Source organism: Hylobates moloch, unplaced genomic scaffold (assembly GCF_009828535.3).
Source record: "Hylobates moloch isolate HMO894 unplaced genomic scaffold, HMol_V3 SCAFFOLD_3, whole genome shotgun sequence".
Classification (NCBI taxonomy): domain Eukaryota; kingdom Metazoa; phylum Chordata; class Mammalia; order Primates; family Hylobatidae; genus Hylobates; species Hylobates moloch.
This window is the reverse complement of record NW_026652278.1, coordinates 45,689,829-45,717,796: the sequence shown is the minus strand read 5'-3', so window position 1 is coordinate 45,717,796 and position 27,968 is coordinate 45,689,829. Positions and strand designations below refer to the sequence as shown.

The 27,968-nt window shown below is 41.2% G+C and overlaps 1 long non-coding RNA gene across 3 annotated transcripts in view; it reads left to right on the top strand.

The window, feature by feature from the left end:
- The window catches only part of LOC131383052 (uncharacterized), an 81,653-nt gene extending 55,071 nt beyond the window's left edge, over nucleotides 1-26,582 (top strand). For 2 of the 3 annotated variants that reach the window (XR_009212768.1, XR_009212766.1), the window contains exon 5: nucleotides 26,458-26,582. This is a non-coding gene — a long non-coding RNA (uncharacterized LOC131383052). Of the gene's footprint in view, nucleotides 1-2,363; nucleotides 2,500-26,457 lie in introns of those variants that run through there. The other variant, XR_009212767.1, reaches the window with a different exon arrangement.
- Nucleotides 26,583-27,968: the final 1,386 nt, after the last annotated feature.

Sequence of the window (27,968 nt, the reverse complement as noted above, 5' to 3'; positions counted from 1 at the left end):
AAAGGGAAAAAATACATAAAACTTCACTAAGGCATCCCCTGGTTGGTGACATTCTGTTGTTTTTCCTTCTAGTTATTTTTTAATGCTTACTTGGCATGTGCATGCGTGTGTGTGTGTGTGTGTGCGCGCGTGTGTGTGATTAGCATTACATCAGACATAGAACTGTAAATCTGGTATTGTTCATTCAACACTATGACTATTTTTCCTTATTATTATAAAATCTTCAGAAACATTAGTGAGTTGACGCAACAGAGTTTACTCAAACCATTTGCCTAGTATGGAGCATTTAGCTTATTCTCACTGTTATGAGAATATTTATACATAAATAATAGCATTATGATTGATATCCTTGTGCATGAAGTTTTTCCTACATTTCTGCTTATTTTCTTGAGTTAATCTCCCAGAATTGGGATTACTAGGAAGACTACCATTATAAAAACATGCTATGTCCCTGGACTTCATGCAGTATTTCCTCTCCAAATACAAAAATCTTTTACCTGGATACCCTATATCACAGGCTGTACTTGATGTTTCCAGTGGGAAAAAAATCTAACTGCTGCTGATGCAAGAACATTGTATATCCTCACAAAGGTGAGACTGATGATACAAAAAATATAAAGCCAAAAGCTTTGTCTGTTCTTTCCCCCTTTATTGATAGTTATAATAACTTCTCTGAGAGCAGTATATACTATTTGAGTGGAAGATTTCCACAGGCTTCTTTTGTTCACCTCCAGCTTCCTTAGATCTCGACGGCTTTTTCCGATCTCATAACAATAATTTGGCATTTATCCATAGGAGGAGATGTTCTGTACCTACAAGTAGAAAGTCTGACACAAATAGTTACTTCTAAGGTTGTATTATTTTAACATCTAAACTGAAATTCCATGGTGGATTTAACTTTGAAGAAATACCCAAAGCCAATCCATTCAAAGCATTGTGTTCTCCAAGCAGCTACTGTAGGTGGCTGAGCTCATACTCCAACAATGTGTCATCACTCCAGATGTCTTAGGCCTCCTCTTCTGAAACTACTGTCAAAGTCTCTGGCACAGTTTTTGAATATCCTCAACGAAGAAAAATCTTAATCTTTTTTGAGGAAGAATTGGACCTTTTGAAACTTTCAGTGGTTTTCAGAACCTGAGTGAACAATGAGGTGAGTGGGAAAATGGGCAAGATTTAAAAAAATAAATCACCACAGTACTATTACAAAACCATGAAGCTGATTTTCTTGTGTGACTAGTAAATAGCACAGAATATGAGAACAATTCTCCCAGAGTAAGGAGTCAGATTTTAAGTTGCAGTAGATCATTAGGATATGCAGATTAAGGAACCTGATGGCCAGGTTGAGACACTTATACTCTGAAGTGCATGTGTGTGTATTTAATTTAGGCTCATTACTTATGAGTGATGCCATTTAAATGAAAACATGTGCATATTTTTAAAGAAAACTCAGCTTGAGATAAAGAAATAGGCCGGGCGCGGTGGCTCAAGCCTGTAATCCCAGCACTTTGGGAGGCCGAGGCGGGCGGATCACGAGGTCAGGAGATCGAGACCATCCTGGCTAACACGGTGAAAACCCGTCTCTACTAAAAATATAAAAAATTAGCCAGGCGTGTTGGCGGGCGCCTGTAGTCCCAGCTACTCGGAGAGGCTGAGGCAGGAGAATGGGGTGAACCCGGGAGGCGGAGCTTGCAGTGAGCCGAGATTGCGCCACTGCACTCCAGCCTGGGGGACAGAGAAAGACTCCGTCTCAAAAAAAAAAAAAAAAAAGAAATAAAACAAAATCTATGTATTGACATTCATGGGCTTAATTAATTATAATAGTCCAGGGAGGACTCTGCCTCTTTTAAAACAATGTCATTTTATTCATTTAAAATAAGTAATACATACTTTTTATACAGAATTTGGAAAATCCAGAAATTTCTTTACTCAGAGCTATTCCATCATAATATATATGTTTTTATTAGACTTAATTTTTTAGAGCAGTTTTAGGTTCACAGCAAAATCGAGCAGGTCAGAGAGTTCCCATATACCCACTTCCCTAACACGTGCAGATCATCCCCCATTATCAACATTTCCTGCCAGAGTAGACATTTGTTACAACTGATGAACCTGCATCAAGACAACATTATCATCCAAAGTCCATAGTTTACAGTGGGGTTCATTCTTGTATATACCGTGAGTTTGGACAAATGTATAATGAAATGTATCCACCAAAGTATGACATAGAATAGTTTCATTGCCCCCCAAATCTACCACGTTCCATCTCTTCATTATATATTGATCTAAATATATCTTAGATTGGGTTTTCTGGAAACAGACTCTGAGAATTGCCTGCTGAATGCTTACTGGGAGCATGCTTTCAGGAGATGCTCCTCGCAAGAAAGTAAGGAAGGACCGCGCTGTGCAGAGGAGAATCTGACTCCAGAAGCAGTTGCAACTGAGACTCAGCCAATCATGGAGGGAGCTGTGGAGCTGGGACGGCCCTTTAGAATTGACCCAAAGTAAGGTAACTGGCCGGGCTTTTGTATCCTTGCATCAGTGAGTCATTGGCCCCCTAGAGGGGCTAATTCGGGATAATTCTATTTTTTGGGGCCAAGGACAATTCCCAATAGGGGATGCAGCTGTGTGCTATCAGCAGTGATATTCCCAGCAGCTGGAGAGGGACGTGTACTTCACAAAGGGGAGTTGGGCAAAGACTGCATTCGGTATCCACTGCAATGTCATGTTAAAATTGGGATCATACAGTCCATGCAACTTCTCAACCTACTTTTTCACTCAACATTATTTGATGAATTTTTCCCATTTTGTTAACCTCTCTTTGAAATCAACATTTTAAATACCTGATTATTTTATCATATGAAAGTATCATTTATTTAACTGTTCTCTTATTGTTGAACAATTAATTTTTGACACATTTTCACTATAATAAATAATATAATGAACATCTTTATATCTTTGTAATATACATGATACTAATAAAAATAAACTGTATTTAATTGAGAATGCTTACTATTGACTATGTCAGGCCAATATCTTTCTTGCCTTCCTTGTGGAGTCTTTATGAGAAATGAGAGGCTGGGTGCAGTGGGTCATGCCTTTAATCCCAGCACTTTGGGAGGCCAAGGCAGGCAGATCACTTGAGGTCAGGAGTTTAAGGCCAGCCTGGCCAACATGGTGAAACATGGTCTCTACTAAAATACAAATATGAGCAAAGCATGATAGTGCGTGCCTGTAATCCTAGCTACTCAGGAGGCTGAGGCATGAGAACTGCTTGAACCTGCGGGTGGAGGTTGCAGTGAGCCAAGATCGCACCAGTGCTCTCCAGCCTGGTTGAAAGAGCAAGACTCGGTCTCAAAAAAAAAAAAGAGAGAGAAAATAAATGTAAATTATGTTGCACTTTTAAACTCATTTGATGTTAACTTTGTGATGCAGAGACCATTGTCATCTCCATCTTTCAGATGAGGAAACTGAGGCACAGAGGTTAAGTAGATCATCTAAGTGAGCATTAGAATAGTACAGGCACTATAAATCCAGAGTTTGAGCAAAACATGATACTATTTCCCTCATCCTGCTTTTCTGGTGCTTTTCCTAAGTTTATAACCTTAGAAGGAGAATTCCATAGTCAAAGGGCTTGACTTACTTTAAGCTCATGATAAGAATTGCCAGGTTATTTCCCAGAAGCAGTGAGAACTTCCACCAGCAGAGTATGAGGGTTTTATTTCTCCATAGTCAACAACAAAGAACCCAAATTCTTAATTAGAACCATGATAAAGAACAAGTAATCTATTTTCTTGTCTTCCATCAGGCATTATGAACATTGATTGTTCTTAAACAGGCCTTTCCCTTGTTTGTTAGCATGCTCAATTATTTCAAGATCATCTTCTAAGTGTTCACTAAAATGGATGACCTACATTTCAGAGAAGAATTTTTTGTTTGTGGAACGAATGCATGAATGAGGACAAGGAGGGGCCTGGATCACAATCTTGTACTGGAATATCAGGAGTTGTGTAAAGCAAGGAAGCGGAGACTCTGCAGAACAAAGCCCCTCCAAGACAGGGAAGTGATTTGTGACAATTGACCATTTTTCACACACTCTTCATTGGGGTCTTTAAAAATCTCAGTTGAATTCCTTATGTAATAAGCACTCATTGCAGTCCCTTTACCTGCCAGACTCTATCATGTGCTTGGAAACATTGATGTTTAATTCTGGAAGGAATTCAGGGTCATGTGGTGCCATCCCTTATGACACAGAGAGGAGCTTCAAGCCAGTGCCACCTCGTTGGGGCCTTTCCCTCCCTTGGGGGTGGACTGTGGGAGCTGTGGGGAGGGGAGGGTGGTTCTGTTTTCCTCCATTCAAGGTCAGAGGAACTCTTCAGAAATGTCTTGGAAGGCAGTCAGAGTTATTTTGTATTATTTTAGCATTGACTTAGACTGATCTTACCCTTACGTAGCTCCATAGTTCATTTCTGAATTCTGAGAGATTTCTTTGGAAACCCACAGTGTTTCACTCACTTCTAACCTTTGGCAACCTCTTTAAGTTCATTTACTTGCCATTCCCTCTTCCATATAGGTTGTTGTGAGGCTGAAATGAACCAAAGTATTTAAAATTCTTAGAGTAATACTACAAACAGTAAACAATTTATAAATATTGACTTTGGTTTCCTCCCTTCTTCTCTGCTCCCCGTTTTCCTCCTTCCCAGAATGGTGTATAGCTGTGAGATATTTCTGAACCTCAACTTCCTCATCTAAAAATCATAAATTATACTTTACTATATATTCACCACACAGGGTTTTAGTGGGGATCAAATGAGGTAATCCATCTAAAGCAACTTTCACAGCACCTGGCGCAGAGCGGGCAGTCAATAATTTGTAGCTGGGATTACTTTAAAACCTGTTAATGTGCTTTAAGTCAGTTATCGAATTTTCTGGGCTGTCTAAAAGAATGAATCATATGCACTTGATTAATTTTCAGCCCTGTTGAATTTATTTCTTTTCTGCTCAGCTTTCCTGAGGTACAATTGACAAATTAAAATTGTGTATATTTAAGGTGTACTATGTGATGTTTTGATATACAGCAGTTCCCCCTAATTCATGGTTTTTCTTTGCATGGTTTCAGTTACCCACAGTCAACGGAGGTCTGAAAATCAGTGAATATAGTACAATAAGATATTTTGAGAAGGAGCGAGAGAGACCACCTTCATATAACTTTCATTATAGTATATTGTTAGAATTGTTTTATTTTTTTGCTAGTTATCATTGTTACTATCTTCCTGTGCCTACTTTATAAGTTAAACTTTATCATAGATATGTATGTACAGGACAAAACATAGTACATGTAGGGCTAAGTATTATCTGTGGTTTCAGGCACCCACTGGGTATCTTGGCACATACTCCCCTTGGATAAGGGGGGACAATTATATGCATAGGTTTGGAGTGATTTCACAATTAACGTATCTTTCACCTCATACAGTTATTTTTTTGTGTGTGATTAGAACACTTAAAACCTGCTCTCTTGGCAAGTTTCAAGCATACAGTGTAGTATTATTAACTGTAGTTACCAGGTTGTATATTAGATCTACAGAACTTACGTCTTTTATGACTGAAATTTGGTACCCTTTGACCCAAATCTCCTCCCTGTGTTGTATCCTGCATCCCCTGACCACCTTTCTACGCTCTGTTTCTATGAGTTCGATTTGTTTAGAATTCATATATAAGTGAGATCATGCATTGTTTGTCTTTCTGTGTCTGGCTTACTTTACTCAGCATCATGTCCTCTGGGTTCATCCATGTTGTCTCAAATGGTAGAATTTTCTTTGTTTTTTCAGTTAGCCCTGTTGAATTTAAATAAAGTATAAAATTGATATAGAACGAGCATAACATAGATTTCATGGATGAGGTGTTAATTTCAGCCCTGTTATCTTCAATTTCTGTGTTTTTCTCATCTCTTTATTTTTTTCTTTCCCGTTCTCTTAGTCTCTATTGTTTTCTATTCATGATAACTGAAGTTCCCTTTTCCTATGGTTCAGTTTGAGGAGTAACTTGTGCCAGTGATAAGCAACTGAAATGACTGACACCAGGCCATTGGCCTCTTGGTTGCTAAATATGTCGGATTCATTCTCCTGGCGTCTGGACACTGCTGGACCTTCTTTTCCTAGGCCCGAGGAACAGCATTCCCTCTTTTTTTTTTTTCCTGTCTCTCCTCTCTGTAAAAAGGCCCCTCAGGGGCTTTTCCTCTTCCTTTGCTACTGCTAAGTTCTGAAGTGCCCTGAATTTCCTGTGCAACTGTCTTCTCTCCTCACCTCCTACTGTTTCTGGGTAAGCTTCTCTCTTCCTGTGAGGGCTTCATCCGTATTGTGTTAAGCCTCAAATCTATGCCTCTGACCTAGACTTCTCAGCAATGTTTAGTGAGTGGACATCTCGTCTTGGGTATGCCACTGGCCAGTCCAACTCAATGGGTAGAGAATGAACCCGTCATCGTTTTCCCCCAAACCAGCTCTACAATTCCAGCCCACAACCACTCTGCAACCACTAGTGCAAAGGTTGGTAGTTCAGAGGACACAATAGAGGGAATAAATGATGTATTTTGACTTTTCCAACTAGACTCTCACTTTAAAAATGTCATCTTCTCTATAAATACTGATTCAACCCATAATTCTTTTCTCTGCACGTATCTGTGTTATATTATAGAATTGATTTTATTCTATTGCTGTGCTTCATTTATGTTTCTTTTCTTCTAGACCAGGGGTCAGTAGAATTTTTTGGTAAAGGGCCAGAGAATAAATATTTTAGGCTTTACAGGCCATATGGTCTCTGTTGCAACTACTCAACTCTGCGGTTTTAGTGTGAAATCAGCCATAGACAAAACAAACCGATGAGCGTGGCTGTGTTCCAATAAAACTTTATTTACTGAAACAGGCAGTGGGCTGGATCTGGCCCACAAGCCAAGAGTTTACCGACCCCTGGTCTGGACTGTGGACTCCTAGGGAGTTACTTAATAAGAATTTAGAGTTTAGAGAGCCTTTTACCTGCCAGATGATGCCAGAGGTCTGAGAATCTAGAGACAAATTCTCTTCAGTTCCTGACCTCAGGGATCTCCCACGGAGACTAAGCATGTGCTGTGGTTGAGGTGCAGATTAGTCTCCTAGGGCTGTCCTAACAAAATGTCACAACTGGGAGGCTCTAAATAATAGAAATGTATTCTTTCACAGCTCTGGAGGCTAGACGTCCGAAATCAAGGTGATGGCAGAGTTGGGTCCTTCTGGGTGCTGTGAGGGTGAGTTGGGCCCATGCCTCTCTTCCAGCTTCTCGTGGCTCCTTGACTTTGTAGATGCATCACTCCAATCCTCTACCTATACCTGGAGTTCTCCATGTGTTGTTCCTTTGTACATCTGTCTCTGTGTCCAAATTTTCTTTCTTTCTTTTTTTTTTGAGATGGAGTCTTGCTCTGTTGCCCAGGCTGGAGTGCAGTGGCACAATCTTGGCTCACTGCAGCCTCCACTCCCTGGGTTCAAGCAATTCTCCTGGCTCATCCTCCAGAGCAGCTGGGATTACAGGCATGTGCCACCATGCCCAGCTAATTTTTGTATTTTTAGTAGAAATAGGGTTTCACCATGTTGGCCAGGCTGGTCTCAAACTCCTGACTTCAAGTGATCCGCCCACTTCGGGGCCTCCCAAAGTGCTGGGATTACAGGCGTGTGCCACCACATCTGGCTAATTTTTTATTTTTAGTAGAGACGGGGTTTCGCCATGTTGGCCGAGCTGGTCTCGAACTCCTGACTTCAAGTGATTTGCCCTCCGCGGCCTCCCAAAGTGCTGGAATTACAGGCGTGAGCCACTGTGCTTGGCCTCCAAGTTTTCTTATTTTATCAGGACACTAGTCAGATTAGGGACCACCCTAATTACCTCATTTTAACTTGATTACTTCTGTAATCTGTGAGATTCTGTTTCCAAATAAGGTCACACACAAAGGGTCAGGACTTCACAGTATCATCTTTAAGGGACACAATTCAATCCGTAATAAGGTGTATATATTAATATTTACCATTTGTATGCCAAGAGAACTGAGGTGAGGAGGATTCATCCTGCTAAACAATGGGGGAGAAGAAAAGAGAGGGCACAAAAACCAACACGACATTTGGCCTGGATGGATGACTAACATCTTGCTAGACTACAGAAATAGGAAAGGAAATTCCAGATTGAGCAAACAACTTGAGCAAATGCAGGAGGGCAGGATCATAAGAACAAGAAATGTCTTTTGAATAATTCCCCTGGTACAGCTGCAAAATGGTGAGGTTGGTGGAAGGGGCTCAAGTTGATTCTAGAAAGATAAGCTGGGGCGAGAACAAATGTGTGCAGGCTTCAAGAGCTGCTTGCATGATGTTTGTTGACTGAATGAAGTATTGAAGTCGAAAATGGGAACAGTGGTTGTGACAAATTCTCAGCTACAAATTCCCTTTCGTTCAATCTCTGGGGGCTCATTGTTGCAAGTACTTGTCAGCGTCTGGACCACTATCCTGCAATCTCTTTCACCAGTGCACTTGGGTTCACAGCTCCCTTATAATTTTTGTGCTTCCATATGTGTTAGAAGAATGAAAGGACAGTATAACTGAAGGTCTAGCCCATAAGCAAATATTCTCTGATGGAAATATGCAATATGTTTTTCTTTTGGTAATAATAATAGCTAACATTTGTTAAATGTTTACTCTGAACCAGCCACTGTTATAAGCATCTCATGTATTAATTCATTTAATCCACATGCTCCTGCATGAGATTCTAGTATCTCCACTTAATATACCAAGTAACTGAGCTTCAGAATGGCGAACTGGCCAACGTAACCCAGTTGGCAAATAACTATTCTCTAACCGCTAGATTATATGCTTCCTTCTCCCTTTGGCCTTCCTGTCCCCTCTCTCTCTTGCCATACTTGTCTTCCCATGGTCCCTCTTGGGTCATTCAGTTTGCTTTTGTTCACCTCCAATCATCCATCAATTAGTGTCTGATGTTCAGATTCTTCTTTGTCCCTTACTTCCTGTTTTCTCCTCTATTCTTATGCTTTTCCCCATTTTTTGATCTTTCCTTCACTGTCCCTGCATTGGCTTATTAGTTCTTCCTACTTCTGGTGTCAGCAATAGATCCAGTTATTTTAAAGGACCTTTCCTTTTTCTTAATCCTCATTTCTAAATTCTTTCCAGCTGCATATAAAAACATAGCCCCGGCCAGGTGCGGTGGCTCACGCCTGTAATCCCAGCACTTTGGGAGGCCAAGGCAGGAGGATCACAAGGTCAGGAGTTCAGGACCAGCCTGGCCAGCATGGTGAAACCCCATCTCTACTAAAAATACAAAAAAATTAGCTGGGCATGGTGGTGGGTGCCTGTAATCCCAGCTACTCGGGAGTCTGAGGCAGGAGAATTGCTTGAATCCGAGAGGCGGAGGTTGCAGTGAACCAAGGTCGTGCCACTGCACTCCAGCCTGGGCAACAGAGCGAGACTCCATCTCAAAAAACACACAAAAAACCAAAAAACCAAACCAAACAAACAAACAAACAAACAAAAAAAACATAGCCCCTGCAGACCTCATAGCTAACACAATCCCTGTTTTGGAGAGGTGGCGGATAGTCAATGGGCTGCATATTCCAACGTAAAAATAAGAAATGTCATTGTAGCCATGTAAGTCTCATTAAAGAGGATTATGGAAATGCTGACAATAATAAATTTGTAGGACACGTAAGAGTGTATAAAATACTGCCGCATCTTGTGCTAGTAGCCTAATTTCTGGATTACTGTTTTTCTGACATTTTACACAAGGCTTCATTTTACCTAGTTCAGTATTTAAGATTGAGATTTTTTCCCTAAATGTGTCATTTCTGATTGCATCGAAGGAGTAAGTTTAGAGAAACCTCACAGCTAATCATCCAACAGTAGCTTGCCGGAATAAAGGTCATGACGTCTTGGAATTTTAGAGGACTGAGTCTTGAGACCAACTCTAGGATGGTGGTGAGAGGGAGGAGGGGTAGACAATGGGGCCATTTTCAAAATCATTACACTAGAATAAGTTAGATTTTTCCTATAAGCCTCCCTGAGGTGCCCTCGTGTTTTTTAATCTGGCAACTTTCTTGGATAGAAAATAAACAGAGGACTTTTGGCTCCTGTTCACCGCTTTACCTACAGAAAGCGACTTTTTGGAACTTGCAAGCAGCTTATGTGTGCATGAGTGTGCGTGCAGGAATTTTCTGGAGAGGCATGAAGCACTACTTTAATTCCCATGGATGCTGTTTGTTCCCCAGAACGGAAAATGTTCTATTTTCGGCCACAAGATATTTGAGGAAAAAAAAATGTTAAACAAAGCATGGCGACAAGCTCGTTCATGTCGTCGTCTGAGTTTCAAGAAGAGTTTGGTGCGTTTCGGGGAAGAACTTCTTCGTGGAGGCAAGGGGTTGGAAGTGATAAGAGAAACTCTTCAACTTGGAATCCTGAGATAGGACTTGGGTGTATGGGCAGAGGTTGCACAGGTGGGTGGGTCCTGGCTGTGAAGGCTGCAGCCTGGCCTTTGATTGCAGGTGGCGGGTTGACAGGTGCAGAAAAAAATTCTGTTGCACCTGAAAAAGGTAAACACTTGAAGATAGGTATTCTCTGCCCAGCTGCTTAGAATGAACTTATCTTGGGCTACAACCTAATATTTCCCCCAAAGCAAGAAAGCCCTGTTGGCATCCCTGCCTTAGCATTCCCGTTGGCCACAAGCCTTTGTGGGGAAGGACTTCTAGGGGCAGGTTTCCAGCATCCTCTGATCTCCAGATAACTTGACGGGGCCAGTCACATAGTGAATGAAATCATTTTGGGCCCTTCCCCCATCAGACACTTTTCCAGGATATAGCTTTTTGCTGCCATGACCTCTTTTGCTGCTGTTTGATATCCTTGATATGAAAAATGTGAATGGAGACGAGCACCCCATTAACCAGCAGCTCTTAGGCAGCATTGCTTGTTGGAGGTATCTTTTCACGGAGGTGAGCCGGCAGCGCCCTGGGCATTATGGGAGCATCCTGAAGGTACGGGGCCTGGTGCTGCAGCCATTGGAGTGGCTGGCAAGAGTGATCACAGAAACTGTAAAGCCCTAAGCCCGTGGAAAGGGAGCTGCGCCCTGCGGCTCTGATTAAGGCTTGTGGAGAGCGAGCTGTGTAATTGGATACCCTGAAGCAAACCTCGAGCAGAATCCTGTAAGGCAGCCTGGGATTTTCTCTCCCCAATGTGCTGTTGAAACATCCGTGAATTCCAGTTGGTGGTTGTTTTCATCTGCTTCAAGCCTAGCCCTTGGGTACAGATGCAGCCGTGTTTCTGGGTAATGTTTCATTCTTGGTAGGAAGGGCTGTTCCCTTCTCGTGAAGTGATTCGATATCTTTGGAGTTACGAAATGAAGTGCTGGTGAGACCTGTTGTTACTTGTTGTTCCTCGGGCAGAGCGTTTCTGAGGAGCCCTGTTCTTGAAAGCAGCACTGAATTGACGCCTTGCGAGCTTGGGAGTTTTCTTCTTGGTTACAGTCTTTTGAAATATGTACTTGGGATTCAGGAACTTGCATTGCACGGGTTCAGAAATGTATCTGTCCTGCATGAGCTCTTTTACTTGGAAGCAGCTGGATATCTTGTGCCTTTATCCTCATGTATTCAACAAATATGTATCAGGCGCCTACTATGTGCCAGGCACTAGGGCAACTACCAGGCAGTCTTGCTGATGGGGGAGACAGACCATACATAAATATCTTCCCATGCTGGAGAGTACTAAGAACAGAGTCAGAGAGAGAATAGTGGTGGATATATTTCTGGAAAGGGTGGGCAAGGATGTTCTTTCTGGGGTGTGTGTGTGAAATTTAAGGTAATATCAAAAGAAGTCAGTAATGTGAAGAAAGGGGGATGGGAATGAGACTTTAGGGTAGAAGAAACAGCAAGTACAAAGGCCCTGAGGTGAGACAGCTACACCTGCCTGAGGAGCGTAATAGCACCTGTGAAGCTGGAGCACAGAGGAAAGATGAGAAATCCGAGATGAGTTTGGAGAAGGAGCCATGGGGCTGGATCACATAGTGCCCTGTGGGCCAAGAAGGGAGTGTGAATGTTAACCTAAGAGTGTTGGAGGGCCTCTGGAGGGCTTGAAGCAGAGGCGTGACATGATCTTCCTACAGTTTAGAAAGAACAGTCGCTGCTGTGTGGAGACTGGATGGGGATGGAGGCAAGAGTGGATGCTTTAGAAGGCTCTTCCCAATGTCCAGGCAGGAGCTGACAGTGGTTTAACCCTGGGCCAGAGGGGTGGGGTGGGATGGCAGCAGCTGCTTCCTATCTATGTTCATTCTGGTCTCCTTCCATGTATTGTCCTTCTCACCATTGTTTTCTGCGGGAAAAGCTGGCCTTCTTTTACAAGAGCTTCATGGTGGACTGGTACTTTATTTATTTATTTATTTTGAAACAGAGTCTCGCTGTGTTGCCCAGGCTGGGGTATAGTGGTGTAATCTCGGCTCAGTGCAACCTCCGCCTTCTGGGTTCCAGCAATTCTCGTGCCTCAGCCTATCGAGTAGCTGGAATTACAGGCACGCGCCACTATGCCAGGCTAATTTTTGTATTTTTAGTAGAGACAGGGTTTTTCCATGTTGGCCAGGCTGGTCTTGAACTCCTGACCTCATGTGATCTACCCACCTCGGCTTCCCAAAGTGCTGGAATTACAAGCATGAGCCACCATGCCCCACCAAGACTGGTACTTTAGACTCTTCCAAAGTTATTTAAGTAAATTGATCCATGTGATTATCTCAGTAACACTGTGAGGGATACAGGGAGCTTAGGATATTGTCCTTCTGTGACAGATAAGCATGAGGGAGGTTCTGGAGGTTATAGAGAGTTCCTAGCAGAACCACCTTCCTGCACACCCAGCCCAGGCCTCTCTGCTGCTCCATGGGACCTACCCTGTAGACCTTTTGGTTTTGTACTGTCACTGTGGATTATGACTTTTATTTTTAAAAAAATTGTTAAAAAGGTAAAATCTGATTCAGGGAAATACAAAAGAAACACTTTTTTTTTTTTTTTTTTTTTTTTTTTTGGAGCCAGAGCCTCTTTCTCTCACCTGGGCTCGAGTGCAATGGTGTGGTCATGGCTCACTGCAGCCTCGACCTCCTGGGCTCCAGTGATCCTCCCATCTCAGCCTCCCAAGTAGCTAGGACTAAAAGCCTGTGCCACCAAAGATTTTATTTAATTCATTCACTAATAAGGGAACCATTAAGATGGTATACCCTGTTCAAAGACTAAGAAGTGAGGATATTTATAGGCAATTTAATAAAAAAATTGTTAGGGTAAGATTGCTGGGTTAGATATAAACTGGTTAATGTCCAACAGGCCACAAATCTTTGAGGTTATATGTTCCAGCAGACAGAAATGATCAGTGTCTCTACTGGACAAAAATGTACAAGATAATAGATAAATTCACTAAGTCAGAGACCTTTAGTCACTGGCAAGCAATGAAATGAACTAGGTATATTCTCCTGGAAAATTCTTTGGAGGACTTGGAAAGGTGTGCCACTCACCATTTTTGCCTTATTTCCAAGTTTTAACTAATTTTTATGACACTGTTACTCAGAGCAGCAATTCCCTTGGTATAATGCCTTTAAGATGATGTTTATGGGAACCCTGGGGATTGATGTCAAAAACCAATAAGGAATGGATACATTAAAATACAACTCAAACTCCCCCAGAGTGAGTTGGGACTCAGTCATTTATCAGACATCTATTGAGTCCTGCTCATGGGTATGCAAAGCCCTGTGCTAGGCTGTGGGAGCACAAAGCTTAATACAAAACAGTTCCTGCCCTATGGACCTCATAGTCTAGACAGGGAGACAGACACGTAAACGGACACATTCCAATTCGTTGTGATAAAAGCCAAGCAGAGATGTGGGGATTGTGTGGGCGCTGGGAAAGAGAGTGGTGCCCTCACCCTGAGAGAGACAGGGGGACTTCACAGAGAAGATTTGGTTTGAGGGATGGGCAAAGGGTTGCCAAGTTGAGAAGGGGTGTCACAGAGAGGGCCATTTGCGCAGGATGTCAATGACCACCCTGATAAATAGCATGTATGTGGGTAAACAGATTTACATTTTTGGTATGGCAGATATTAAAATTTATCCTCAATTCTCACAGCTAGTCTTAGAATGCTAAGATTCTGGGGGGTGGGGAGGGAATGGGAGTGGAACAGGGAAGGAGAAGTTGGAGTCTCTTGGGCAAGCTTGCAAAATTTTCTTCAAATATTAGGTCAAATTCTCTATAAAAACCCTATTTAAAACTTTTTGAAAGACTTTGAAGTCCCAAAGAAGCAGGAAGTTAATTAGAGTGGCTTTGATATCTTAGGGTATGTTTTAACAGCTGGTTAAGACAGTTTAAACAATAAGAACTTATGTGGTTTGGGATGCGTCTGTGATAGTCAGCCCCGGCCAGAGTGAAATATCATTGCATCTGAGAGTTAACAGCAGTTGGCTTTAATTTTAGAAAGAGTTCAAGCCAAAAAGTTCTCTAAAACCCAAGAGAGGAACTTCTAAAGAGGAAGATTGCTCTTGAAGAATGTGTTTGGGGGTCAAAGATGAATTGAGTAGGGAACAAATGATCTTAACTTTGTCCTCGCAGGAGCACAGAACATGCCCGTTTCTGAGCAATTCTCTTAAGTTGTATTTAACCAGGGACATTTGTTGGCAGCCGCCATTTGCAAAGGGGTCCAAATGAGGTGAATTAACATCTGTAAGGAACACTTGAATAACACAAAGGGTGTCCAACCAATTTACATTTCCTGGGAATTGTCATTGTGCTTGAAGTAGTTTGTTTCCCTCCTCAATACCTTCAGCCTTCTTCATTATTTAAGATGTTTTTGGCATACTGTTTCTTAGCCTCTTCCCCAGGTTGGATATCCTCTATGCTGGAGAAGAACATGTTGAGAAATACTGTGATGAACAGTAAGGATCTGCCTGGGGAACAGGATTTCAAGAGACAATGGGACTGCTTGCTCTGGTGGCCCTATGTTGCTGCTGCTGCTAGGATGCTGATGACGGCCATGATGATTGTGGTGGTGGTGGGTAGTTGATAGTGATGATAATGATGATAATGATGTTAGCTAACATTTGAGGCTAATGTTTATATGATAGGCACTGTGCTGAGCATTTTATACTCATTCTCATGTGGTAGGTATATTTCCCCCATTTTACAGATGTGGAAACTGAGGTTCGGAGAGTGCCAGTGACTTGTCCATGCGTCCTTCCATCCATCATATATTTGGCTTCCATTGAGTTTCCTACTTCTCCACAATTTACACAGTAGTATATTGCAGCCTCTACCTTCATATGCAAAAATAGACTAAAAACATAAAAGTGGTTTGTAATAATACCACATGTTCCCACTTATACATAGGAGCTGAACATTGGGTACTCATGAACATAAAGATGGCAGCAATAGACACTGGGGACCACTAGAGGAAGAAGGGCAAGGATTGAAAACTGTTGGGCACTGTGCTCACTAACAGGGTGACAGGATCATTCATACCCCAACCTCAGCATCATGCAATGTACCCATGTAAAAACCTGTACATGTACCTTCTGAATGAATCTAAATTAAAAGTGGAAATTATGTTTTTATAAAAGTGGATGTAGAGAGGTACTTTTGGTAATGGGCCAACGACTGGCTGACAGATGACTATATTATTCCACTCAAGAGAGACAAATCTATTTTCCAAAAATACTTCCTTGGGAATATCATGCCAATCTTCCAAGGATTTCCCATTTTCCACAAAATAAACATGAAATTCTTCTGCCTGGACCATGCGTCCTGGCCACTCTGGTGGGATATGAGTCTGGGGCCTAATTGAGTCCTTGCTTGCTGCTGCAATTGGGGAGTGTCTTGTGAAGGCTACTGTTTGTTTCTTTAAAAAGTGCCATCAGCACATCTTTTCTGAAGAAAAGCTTGGGTTTATTAATAAAATGAAATGAAAACTACACAAGACCACATTTTGGCAGCACACACCCTCACGCTGAATGGACTGAGGAAAGATTGGCATGGGTCCTTCCACAAAGGTAATGTGACTGTTTTTAAAAGTCTATCTTTGGTAGTAGCCATGTGAAGAATTTTAAAGTAGTTAGCTTTGTGAGTAGGGTGCATTTGTAAATGGGGAAATTCATAAAATGTCCATTCATAGACAATTCTCTCCCACAATTAGTAAGTTTTCTTGGTAAACTGTTGACCTCAAACTGTTTTTCTACTTTTTTTTTTTTTCAATTCCTTCCTTCTTCCTTTCTTTTCTTTTCTTTTCCTTTCCTTTCCCTTTTTTTCTTTCCCTTTCCCTTTCTCTTCCCCTTTCCTTTTCCTTTCTCTGTCCTTTTCTCTTTCTTTTTCCTCCTCTATAGACAGTTACAAAGTGAGTGAATGGGCTGCTCAAGTTCAGTGACGGAAAGGGTATAAAAGATGCATAAGGAAAGTTTATATAGAAAACATAAAGGGAGTCATCCTTTCTTAAAGGAGTAACACTTCCCATATAAAGGAGAGGGCTATGACTAGGTGTTCTCCTGCTCAATGTCTGCCATAAACCAGGGGCATAAGGTACAAAAATAAGGGAGGTTCTTAATTTGGCAGCTTCTCTTTTGTCCTGTACTTACTGGAGTTTTTGCCTATTTCTTGGGAAGCCTTCAGTGTTCACTGTGTGGGGGATGTTCTTTGAGGTCCCTGTCTCCCTGATTTTACATAGTGTGGTAGGTTCTGATTCTTTCTTTGTTTGATTTACTGGGATAGGCTTTTCTCCTGACCTGTGATGCACAAATTTGGGTGGAAAATTTTGTCTAAAGTCTACACGTTATCTCTGGAAAACAGAGCTTGGTTCTTCTTTCCTTTTGGCTTTAAATTTGGCTTTATCTTGCTTTTATTGGTCCTTGAAGTTCTAATAACCTATAGATAGATGATATTGATAGTATGACATCACTTCATCAAAAGCAGCCTGAATTCCATGCACTGTAGTAAGCCCTCTGTAATTCATAATCTATCCTGTGTTTCTTGCTTGAGGGATTACATCAGCAATGACATGTTAGGAATCAGCTAGTGGGATGACTTGGGTAGGGACTGCTGCTGTTGCTTGGGAAAGCTAAAAGGAATGGGCTCTTGAGTGTGCAAATGGATGCATTTCATTATTACCATCTTGTTTAAGAATCCTGGTGTTTCCAGATTTTCAACAGGTATTAATCTTTGAGGATGAGAAATCAAAACTCCCAGGAATTCTTAGGAATTCCTCAAATCCTAAGTTATTCTTAAAATATTTCAACGTTCTTTGTATTCATTTCTTATTATGATGGACATCTAAGAAAAATGTATTTAATAAGTTAGAAACATTAATTTTAGTAGTACATGTTGAGTATCCCTTATTGGAAATGCTTGGGACCAGAAGTATTTTTTCAGATTTTGGAATATTTGCATTATACTTACTGGTTGAGCACCTCAAATCCAAAAATCTGAAAGCCAAAATGCTCCAGTGAGCATTTTCTTTGAGTGTCATGTAGGTGCTTAAGTAGTTTCAGATTTTGGAGCATTTCAGAGTTTGGATTTTTGGATTTGTGATGCTCATCTTGTAGTTACAAAGAACTTTAGTCTATAGTAAACATTCAAATGCTTGACAATGCCAGTAAACATTATTGGGTAGCATTTGAAATTGAAATCACCAGTTTAAGGGCTTATTTTGTTGCCAAAAATTTTTATTCTTTGGGACACAACTTATAAGATTTTTATAAAGTATATATGCATATAAATTTATTAATATCACAATTTTTTTCCCAAAACGACTCACCATTGTCAACAAACACAATCACAAACACACCCTTACAACATGGCCACAGCTGCAGGCAAGGTTGGTTAGGTTAGGGTGGCTTTCCTCCTATGTGTGCTGTACCAGTTCCTGGAAATGTCAACCTTAACCTTCAGCTGCAGGCTTTCATCTCGCTCCAATGTTAGTGGATTTCTTCAAACACGTGTCTTTGTATTGATTGTGAAGCTTTAATTCTTGCAGTAGAATTATAATACTTTTTCCTATTTTCCTGATTTCTTAATTGGCTTTTCTTGGGATTTTTGATTCTGAAAAAAATATATTTCCAGATACATATTGGGAAATAATTCTCTCATGGAAACATTAAAGTATTTAAGTTAGTTTCTATATTCCATCCATTTCAATATTACATATCCCGTCTTGGATAGGATCACTCTTTCTGGGAGTAACTCAGGACACCACTGTTCAAAATGAGAGGACTCACTACAGAAAGTTTCCACTAGCTGACCATGGACATCTACCACCGCCATTATTCGATAGTGTTTGCAAGGTCTTCCTCCAGCAAAGAGCTGCTTAAAAAATGTAAAAGCAGCCAGGCATGGTGGCTCATGCCTGTAATCCCAGCACTTTGGGAAACCGAGGTGGGTGGATCACAAGGTCAGGAGTTTGAGACCAGCCTGACCAACGTGGTGAAAACCTGTCTCTACTAAAAATACAAAAACTAGCCAGGTGTGATGGTGTGCACTTGTAATTCCAGCTGCTCAGGAGGCTGAGGCAGGAGAATCACTTGAACCCAGGAGGTGGAGGTTGCAGTGAGCCGAGATTGGGCCATTGCACTCCAGCCTGGGCAACAGAGTGAGACTCTGTCTCCAAAAAAAAAAAAAAAAAAAAAGTAAAAGCTGGACCACAGCAGGCAGGGAAAATTCATACCTGGAATGGTTTAGAAGAAAATATTGATCTGAGAGCCCTCTGGGCCTTTGATGAAAATGGCTGCATTGGGCCATGTTGGTTACCTCATTTTATTATGGAGAACAGAATAACTGTCAACAGTAAGAGTATCAGATCACCTGAATTAAATTACTGACACTAGTTGTGAGACACTGAGCACATGGCTTAACTTCTCTAGACCTCAGTTTTCTTGTCTGTATGGCCCTCATACAGTGGGTGTGGGGATTAAGGCACGTGATAACTATGCACTAAGAAGAATCTGCTGTTTTATTCTAGAAAATGACACATGGGATTACCGAGAGTGCATCTGACCAGCACTTTTTTTCATTATTCAGAGCTCTAAATGTTACTGGTGGTACTCACAGCTACATGGCATGCAGAGTCTGGCCATCTGACCTGGCACCATACATTTCTAAAAGGGTGTTGCCATGTCCAGGCTGAAGCCCTCAAACCAAATACGAACAATGGTGCCAGGAAAGGACCTTATGTTTGGTGACTTCTCGTCCTGACACATCACAGGACTACTAGAGGCAGCGTTGGACTTAAGTGTTGTCTGGAACACGTAGATGGAACAGACTGAATCGATGAATGGCAAGGCAGCCTTGAGACCAGCTGCAGGGCAGTGTGACCTCCCCTATGCCAGGGCGGCCTTTGAGATGTTCTGCCCTTGTTCCTCTCCACATTTTCAGCTGTAAGTGCAGGTTTTGTAAAAGAAAGAGTTGAGAAGAGTTTGTCTTCAGAATCTATCTCAAAGAGATGGAGGACCTTTCAGTTACAGTCACATAATCTGAAGTCAGAGTCCCTTGGCTGGTTTGGTTCTCGGGTAGCCAGTAAAGAGTTTACATTGGTTTATTGTAGAAAGGTTTAAATTAAGAGTACAAGTGCAAACTTTATTACACGTAGGTTTAAAACTACTTTCTTCTCCTACTGGCTCTGTGATTTCGGATGAGTTCATTATTATCTCTCAGGTTCTGTTTCCTTGGTTTAAAAAATGGGAATAATAATTGTACCAATCTCACAAAGTTATCTCAAGAGTTAAATAGAATAATATATGTAAAAAGCTCTCAATAGATTAGACCTTCAGTTTTAGAAGGTATAAAGAGTTATGAAGAAGGGTGGTGGTGGTGGTTATATAACATTATGAATATACTTAACACCATTGAACTGTTCGCTTAAAAAGGGCTAAAATGGTAAATTTTATGTTATATGTATTTTACCACAATAAAAAACTTGGAAGGAAAAAAGCTTTCAACAGAGATCCTAGAACACAGTGAACACTCAAAAAATATTAACTATTTTTATTATTACAGTTGAGTCAAGGAGGTGTACCAATACTCCTCAGCATGCTTTAATGTGGCATCCTTTGGAACATCAAAAGTGATTTTCTCATAAAAATCTGGTAAAGAAGGGAATTAGGTGAGTTTAGTCATCCTTGGGGACTGAATTGTCTATCATCCATGCCTATATTTGCACAATCTCTTGTTCTTGGATGTGAACAGCATGGGGGTGGGTGGGTAAAAAGAAGGGAGAGATTGCTATGGGAGAGGGCGAGACCCCCTGTGTTAGGTGATTAGATATGGAAGAGGTAGGTCACGAGACTCCTGCCAACACCACTAGAGGTTGACAGCTGGGAAATCTTTAGCCTTTTCCTGTCAGTTGTTTAACTTATTCCAACCCATTTAACTTATTTGAATCCTGGCCTTGTTAAATCACAAGATTATTTTTAGAGGCTCTTGAGTAGTCTTTATGAATAAGGCTTTTAAATAGCACCCCAATCCACCACTCGTCATGCCTTGATGGCAGGAACAGTCTTTGCAAAGACCAGGTTTATCTCGTCTTTGCAAAGACCAGGTTTATCTCATCTTTGCAAGGACCAGTGATAAGACTTCAGAAGATGCAAATATCACGTTTCAGTGGGACCAGGCAGAAAATTATTCCTCAGTGTTGCTCTGATCAAAGCCTGGCAAAGATGGATATTTCAGAAACACCTCTGATTTTCTGATCCATCCTTATATTTCTGATTCATTAGTTATTAAAATGAAATTAAAAAGTATGAAACCAGAAGCTTCCAGGGCCTCTTTCTCAGGCTACACCATGCATACTGCTGGGCTACTCCCACCCCACTTATAAAGCATGCACCATCAGCAGTCTCTGACTATACACAGCTCTCAGAATGTCTTCTCAGACCATGTCCCTATTCCCCAAATGGAGGGATGGATTCCCAGCACCTATGTATACTGTGTGACTTCCCCCTTCCTGGAATGATTTCTGATTTAGTGCTTGTATGATAATAGTCAACATCATAGTAATAAAGTAGCTGTTTTCAGTGCCTTCTATGTGTTAGGCACTTATATCACTAGATATAATATAATGATATAATATATCACTAGATGTATTGTATTATTTCATTTAATCCTCAAAATTGATTAAGTATCTCTAGCTTACAGATGAGGATATTGAGTTTTGGAGAAGACCAATGATTTGCAATGAATGGAATTGGAATTTAAACCTAGATCTGTTTGACTCAAGGCCTTAGTCTTTAACTGCTAAACAGTAGGTAAGTGGACCTGGGCATAGCAGCAATCCCTCATTTTGGAGGATTGGAGCTACATATCAATGTATACGGCTTAGGAATATCTCTTCTTGACACCAGCCACGCCCTGCCATTTGACTCGGAGTACATGTCTCTCTTGGCTTTCTTCCTAAGACAGATGTTATCTCCATATTTTTGCCCCCAGGCGTGTACTACTGGCAGCTCTTGCCTTGAGCTTATGATATACACTTGTTGGCTGACATTTTAGTCTGTGGTAATTAGCTAAGAACTTGACCCTGGAGTCAGATTCAAACTACAGCCCTTCTACTTGCTAGATCTGTGGCCCTGCAAAAGTTGTTTAATCTCTCTCAGTTTTCACATCTGTAAAATGGGAATGGTAGCAGCGTGTAATTCGTGGGACTATTGTGAAGACATGAGGTAAAGGCTTAGAATGGCAAATGGTTCATGGTAGCTGCTTAATACAATTATTCAAACTTGGGAGAGTTTACTGAATGTTAACTATAGCTAAAAACATGCTAAGAATTTACATACTGTCCACTACAATCTTTAATTCCTTGACTTTGGTGTGATTCTTTTTTAATTTTTATTTTTTGAGACAGGGTCTCACTCTGTTGCCCAGGCTGGAGTGCAGTGGTGCGATCATGGCTCGCTGCAGCCCTGGCCTCTCAGACTAAGAGATCCTCTCACCTCAGCCTCCCAAGTAGCTGGGATTACAGGTGCATGCCACTACACCTGGCTAATTTTTGAAGTTTTTTCTAGAGATGGGGTCTCCCTATATTGCCCAGGCTTGTCTCAAATTCCTGGGCTCAAAGGATCCTCCTACCTTGGCCTCCCAAAGTGCTTGGATTCCAGGCATGAGCCACCATGCCTGGCCTGATTTGATTCTTTAACAAATATTTATTGAGTGCTTATTACATGCTGCATACTGCACATATAGATGTCATGGATACAGAGAAGAATAAAACCCCAATTGTCCCTAATCTCAGGAAATGTGCTGTGCTGTGGGGTAGACAGTCCTGTTAGGACATACATTTAACTCAATGTGCTAAGAGTGCAGGCCTCATTAGGAGCCTGGAGGAGGGTACATGGATTAGCCTGGCTATTCAAGGAAGGAAGAGCAAAGAGTTAGTTACAGGTGGAAAGAAGGGAAAGGATTTCTATGCAAAGAGAACACATACTAAATATACAAAGGTGGGAAATGACCATGTGGTGAGAGGACCTATGAGTGGTTTCCTGATGTTGGAATAAGCATTTTACACCAGGAAATGAGGCTGAAGACAAATGTGGGCATGTGGAGCTTGGGCTTTATTCTGTAGGACATGGTGTGGGGGCACTAAAAGGATTTTAGTGGGGAAATTACAGTATAGAGTGAGGGTGCAAGGTGGTTGGAGGTCAAGATTGGAGCAGGGAGAGCAGGCAGGAGGCTTTTGACAGACAGAATGGCACAAACCAGAGCCGCCAAGGTAGGAATGAGCAAAATGAATGAGTGGAGAAATATTTAGGAGGTGAGACTGCAGGACCCATAATTGATTGGATTTGCGGGAGTGGGAAGGAAAGGAGTCTTTGATGATTACCTTTTGCTGTTGTAAATCCTGAGTTAATGTACCCCTTCCCTGGGAGTTTTCATTTTAGAGGATGCTTCTTATTCTATGTTTTCAGAAGGATCAGTTAGACAATTAGTTGCACAGGCTCCTAATGTTCAGTAGAGAAGCGACGTAAGGAGTTGGACTCAGTTCTAAGCAGTCAACCTAAAAGGCAGTGGAGATATTATAGCATTTAGTGTCTCTGTGTCTCAGTTTTCTAATCTGTAAAGTCAATGCTCGCTCCATTGGATCCATGTGAGGGCTAAATGAGACAAAGCTTTTATAACAGTATCTTCTGTAGAGCAAACCCTCAAAATAGGTGACTTACAGTTAGTATTATGCTTTTTACTGTTATTCATTTTATAGCATAGCCTCATGAATCTGATTACCTGGGTTCAAACCCAAGCTCTGGGTGAAATGGAAAAAAGTTACCTAATGTCATTAAGCCTCAGTTTCTCATCTGTAAAATGGGGAAATAACAGACAATAATTTTAAAAAGGGCCTATTGCATAGGCTTGTGTGTAGATGGGATGAAGGAATGCATACCAAACATGTAGCTCAGATCCTGGCTCACAGTAAGAAGTCGGGAAATGTAAGCTACAGCTCTATTCCTTGTTGTGTGCTAGGCACTTTTGTGTATGAGATACAATTTCATCTTCCCTGCATCCAGTAGAGTGGGTTATATGATCCCCATTTTATAGATGAGGAGATTGAAGCATGGGGAGGTTAAGCAATTTGTTCAAGGTCCACAGCCATAGATGAGCTAGTATAAGTTATTCCATTTAGAATGACTTGATACTTTTAGAATCTTTAGGAAAGTTCCTGTAGGCCCATAGGAAAAGGAGTTTATAGTTACACCTAGTTCATGACTATATTAATTTATATCAGAAGGGAATTAGAATCATCATCAAAAGTTAGAGCTGGAAGTAACTTTATTGAGTATTTGGAAAAATGAACTGCAACCTCATGTCTCCTGATGTGTAGTTTAAAACAAAACAAATTAAAGCAACAACAACAACAACAACAACAACAACAACAACAACAACAAAAATCCAATATACTACCAAACTTACGCCAAAACCCAACATGGAAAACAGGTAAGGTGGATCTATGCTGGCTGGAGGACAGGCAGGACAGTTTGAGCCCTTTCCCCCACCTGTTCTAAAAGGGTGTCACAAAGCCCCAAGGAACACTTTAAAAATCACAAATCAGAAAAATCCATGTTTGACTGATGAGGAAACTGAGGGTAGAGGAATAAAGTGACTTTCCAGTGTCACACACCAGGGACCCATTGGAGTCAAGGTTAGCAATTCATCTCTTTTGGTTGGCCCAGCTGTACAGTCACTGGTGTTGCCACCCCTTCCATGTGCTATGCAGAGTCTTGATGAAGGATGTTCCCTTTTGGACAAAAGCCTGTATTAATGTTCACAGTACTAATACTTAATTTCTTTTTTTATTATTTTTTGTGCTTTTTAAATTTTCTATAATAAATATGTTTTACTTCTATAATCAGAAGAGATAACTTTTAGTTTTTAATTAATTAATTTTTTTAAGAGATAGAGTCTTGCTCTGTCCTCCAGGCTGGAGTGTAGTTGTGTAATCATAGCTCACTGCAACCTCCAACTCCTGGGCTCAAGCAATCCTCCCACCTTAGTCTACCGAGTAGCTGGGACTACAGGTGTGCACCACCATGCCCAGCTAATATTTTATTTTCTTTTATTTTTTAGGGATGGGGTCTCCCTGTGTTGCCCAGACCAATCTCTAACTTCTGGCCTCAGTGATAATCCTGCCTCAGCCTCCCAAAGTGCTGGGATTACAGGTGTGAGCCACTGTGCCCAGCCAGAAAAGATATTTTTAAAAATACTAAATTGATGAAGAGATGATTTGTATGTCTGGCATGGAGCAATCCCAAGTTTTTGGACTTTTCTCATCTCTTGTGATTTCTCTGAGTGCTTGTTGTGATGACTTTGGGTTGGGTCTGGAGGCTGCTCCAGAGAGATATTATGTTGTTCTGTGATGGTGTGTTTGCTCTCTATTTGTTTATTTTTGATACTGCCCAAAGTAAGGCCCAGCATTAGAGACCTCCTCTCAACTGCCCCTAATCTTCCCTTCTAATATCATCTCTTAAGACTCTAGTCAAAAATGGCTAATTGACTGTCAACCACACCAAGCCAATTGGTGCCAATTACTGCCTTTCAGTTTTTACCCATATAGTTTCATCTAAGAATGCCTTTTCCCCCCATTCTCTGCTATTGAATTACTGATACTGCCTTTCAAAGGCCCATTTCACACCCATTTCACTCATTCACTGATTTATTAATCCCTTAACAAATATTTATTAAGGGCCTCCGTCTGCCAGGCACTGACTGTTCTATGCCCTTGGATTAGAATGGTGAACAGAATAGAAATGGTCTCTTTAATTACACAGGTAAATCTTCAGTGAGAGCCTGATAGTAAGCAAGTAAACATATGGAGTTCATACATCCATCTATCCATCCAATTTCAAAATGTGGTAAATGTGATGAAAGAGGATAACGAGTGGCCCTATTTCAGGATGGGTGGTCAGAGAAGGTCTCTCAGGAGAAGTGCCCTTTGAGCTGACACTTGAAGAATATAAGGGAAGGACTGTGGGAATGAAGGCAGAGGTCCTCAGCTAGAAGAGTTGGAAGAACTGAAGCAAGCCCAGCGAGGCTGGAGCAGAGTGGATGACTAATGACCACTCAAGTGCTAAATGTTTCACTGATACATTTTGTATATTATTTTTCTCCCTCTGCTAGAGTGCAAACTTCAGGAAGGAAGGTATTTTTGTCTGATTTCTTTACTACTTTATCCTCAGTGTCTAAAACAGTGCTTTGAGCATAGTAGGCACTCAGTAAACATGTTTGAGTGAATGAATGCATGAATGAATGAATAAGAGTGTGATGGAAGAACAGTAGAGAAGTAGGCAGGGATGACATCATACAGGGCCTGTGGGTTGTGATAAATGCTTGGATTTTATTTTCATGAAGTGGCAAGTAATAGGAATTTTAACGGAAGAATTACATGACCTAAGATAGCCTTTAAATATGTCCCCACCTGACTTTTAGGTGGAAAAAGGGTTGGAGGTTGGCAGTTGAAGAAGCAAGTTAAAAGTCTATTGCAGTAACTTGGCAGGAGGCATCATGATACTGTTGGCAGTGTGGATGGAGAAGAAGAGATGAATTCGTGATGGTTTTTGGAGTACAATAGCAGGATTTGCTGATGGATTTTGTGGTTGACCTTGTAGACTGATTTCCTAATATCCATTCTCCCTTTCTTCCCTATTAATATAATGTTATAGAATATAAATGATGTAACATTTATAATGTAAGTGTTGTTTGGGGGTGACAATGTGCCTAACTAAAAAGAAAATTCTGTATTTTCCAGCTTCTCTTGCAACGAAGGATAGTCATGTGATGTAGTTCTGACCAATGAGATGTAAGCGGGAAATGCTGCATAGGGGATTCTGGAAAAGCTCCTTAAAAGGAAGTGGATTTAACTGCCAAATAAATTTTTCCCTTTGCTCTTCCTCTTCTTCTTGCTTGAATTGCAGATGCCGTTTGGAGTAGCTACTTTGGGGACAAGACACAAAAAGCCTGAGGAGAAAGTCACCATGAAGGAAACAGAAAGATTAAAGAGCACGTGTGATCTTTGATTCAGAGTCCCCATCTCACCCTGGACTGCCTTCCTTTGGAATTCCCTTGTGGAAGAAAAAATTAAACTCTTATTTGGTTAAATCATTGTAAGTTAAATTTAGTTTCTATATCACCAAACTTATTTCTAACTGATTCAGATTGGATGTGGGAGAAGCAAGATAGGATAATTCTATTTTTTCCCCCTTCCCTCACACAACTGTTTAAATGGAAGACTGGGTGAGGAACAGATTTTAAATGGAGGTTGTGTGTGTCAGTATGTATATGTTTGTGTCTCTCTGTGCATGTGTGTGTGTGTATGAGAGAGAGAGAGAGAGAGAGAGAGAGAGAGAAGATGAAATCCAAGACTTCCATTTTGGATAGTTTAAGCTTGAGATGTCTGTTAGATATCCACATTGCAATGTTAACCAAACAGTTGGTTTTGTGACCTTGTCTTTCAAAGAAGAGTCTGGAATAAAGATAGAAACCTGGCAGTTGTCAGCATAGAGATGGTATTTAAAGTCATGTAAATGGCTGAGATTTCCCAGAGCAGGAGGGTATATAGATGGAAGAGCAAAAGGCCCATGGCTAAACCCTGAACATGTCAGCATTTAGAGGTGAGGAAAGGAAGAGTTGCTATAGAAGAAGAAGGAATAGCCTGTGGGGATCACCAGGAGGGCAAAGTTATGTCAAGACAGTGGGTTTCCTGGGCCCACCTCGTTTTTGCGTGGCACACTCACTCAAATGGACACTTTTTACACCCTGCACTGGATATTAGTTCTCTTCTTGTGTGTAGGCTGCTTTCCCTCTTGTTGAGATTTCAGGTCTCTAGGGACTGGGGTCATGTCTGTCCTTTGTAGTTCCCCAAACCAGGCACAGCACTTCACCTTGAGGTGATGCTTGCTAATGCTTGGCAATGGTAATCTGTGCCCGCTGGGGGCAGGGAGAAAAAAGAGGGAAACAGAAAGCTATTTTGGAAAATGAAAAAATTGGAAAGTATGCTCAATCCTAGGTTGAAAGTCTCCTTGAGCAGCAGAATGAGATACATTATCTGACTAGAGAGAAGGCTTTTTAAGAATTTTGAGAGCATAGGTTGACTATAGGTCATAGGGCCTAGGAAAAATCAGAAAGATGAAAGAAGAGATGGTGCAGAATCCAAGAATTTCATTGTGTCAGAGCTCAGGTGGAGAGAATAGCTTTCACCAGAAACACTAAGGGCTTATATTAGAAGTTGAGCAGGAAAGGACAGTGTGTTCCCAGGGCTGGGATGAGCTCATGATGGCTGCTGGGGTGAAATAAAGAGGAAGGAACAATAAAACCAAGACTACATGCTGACCCACAGTTATGGCATAGGCTTATTCTCGAGATTTCCTACAGTGGTCTTTGGCACAAAGTGCTGATGTCCTATTATGGAGGCCTAGGTTGTGGGAGG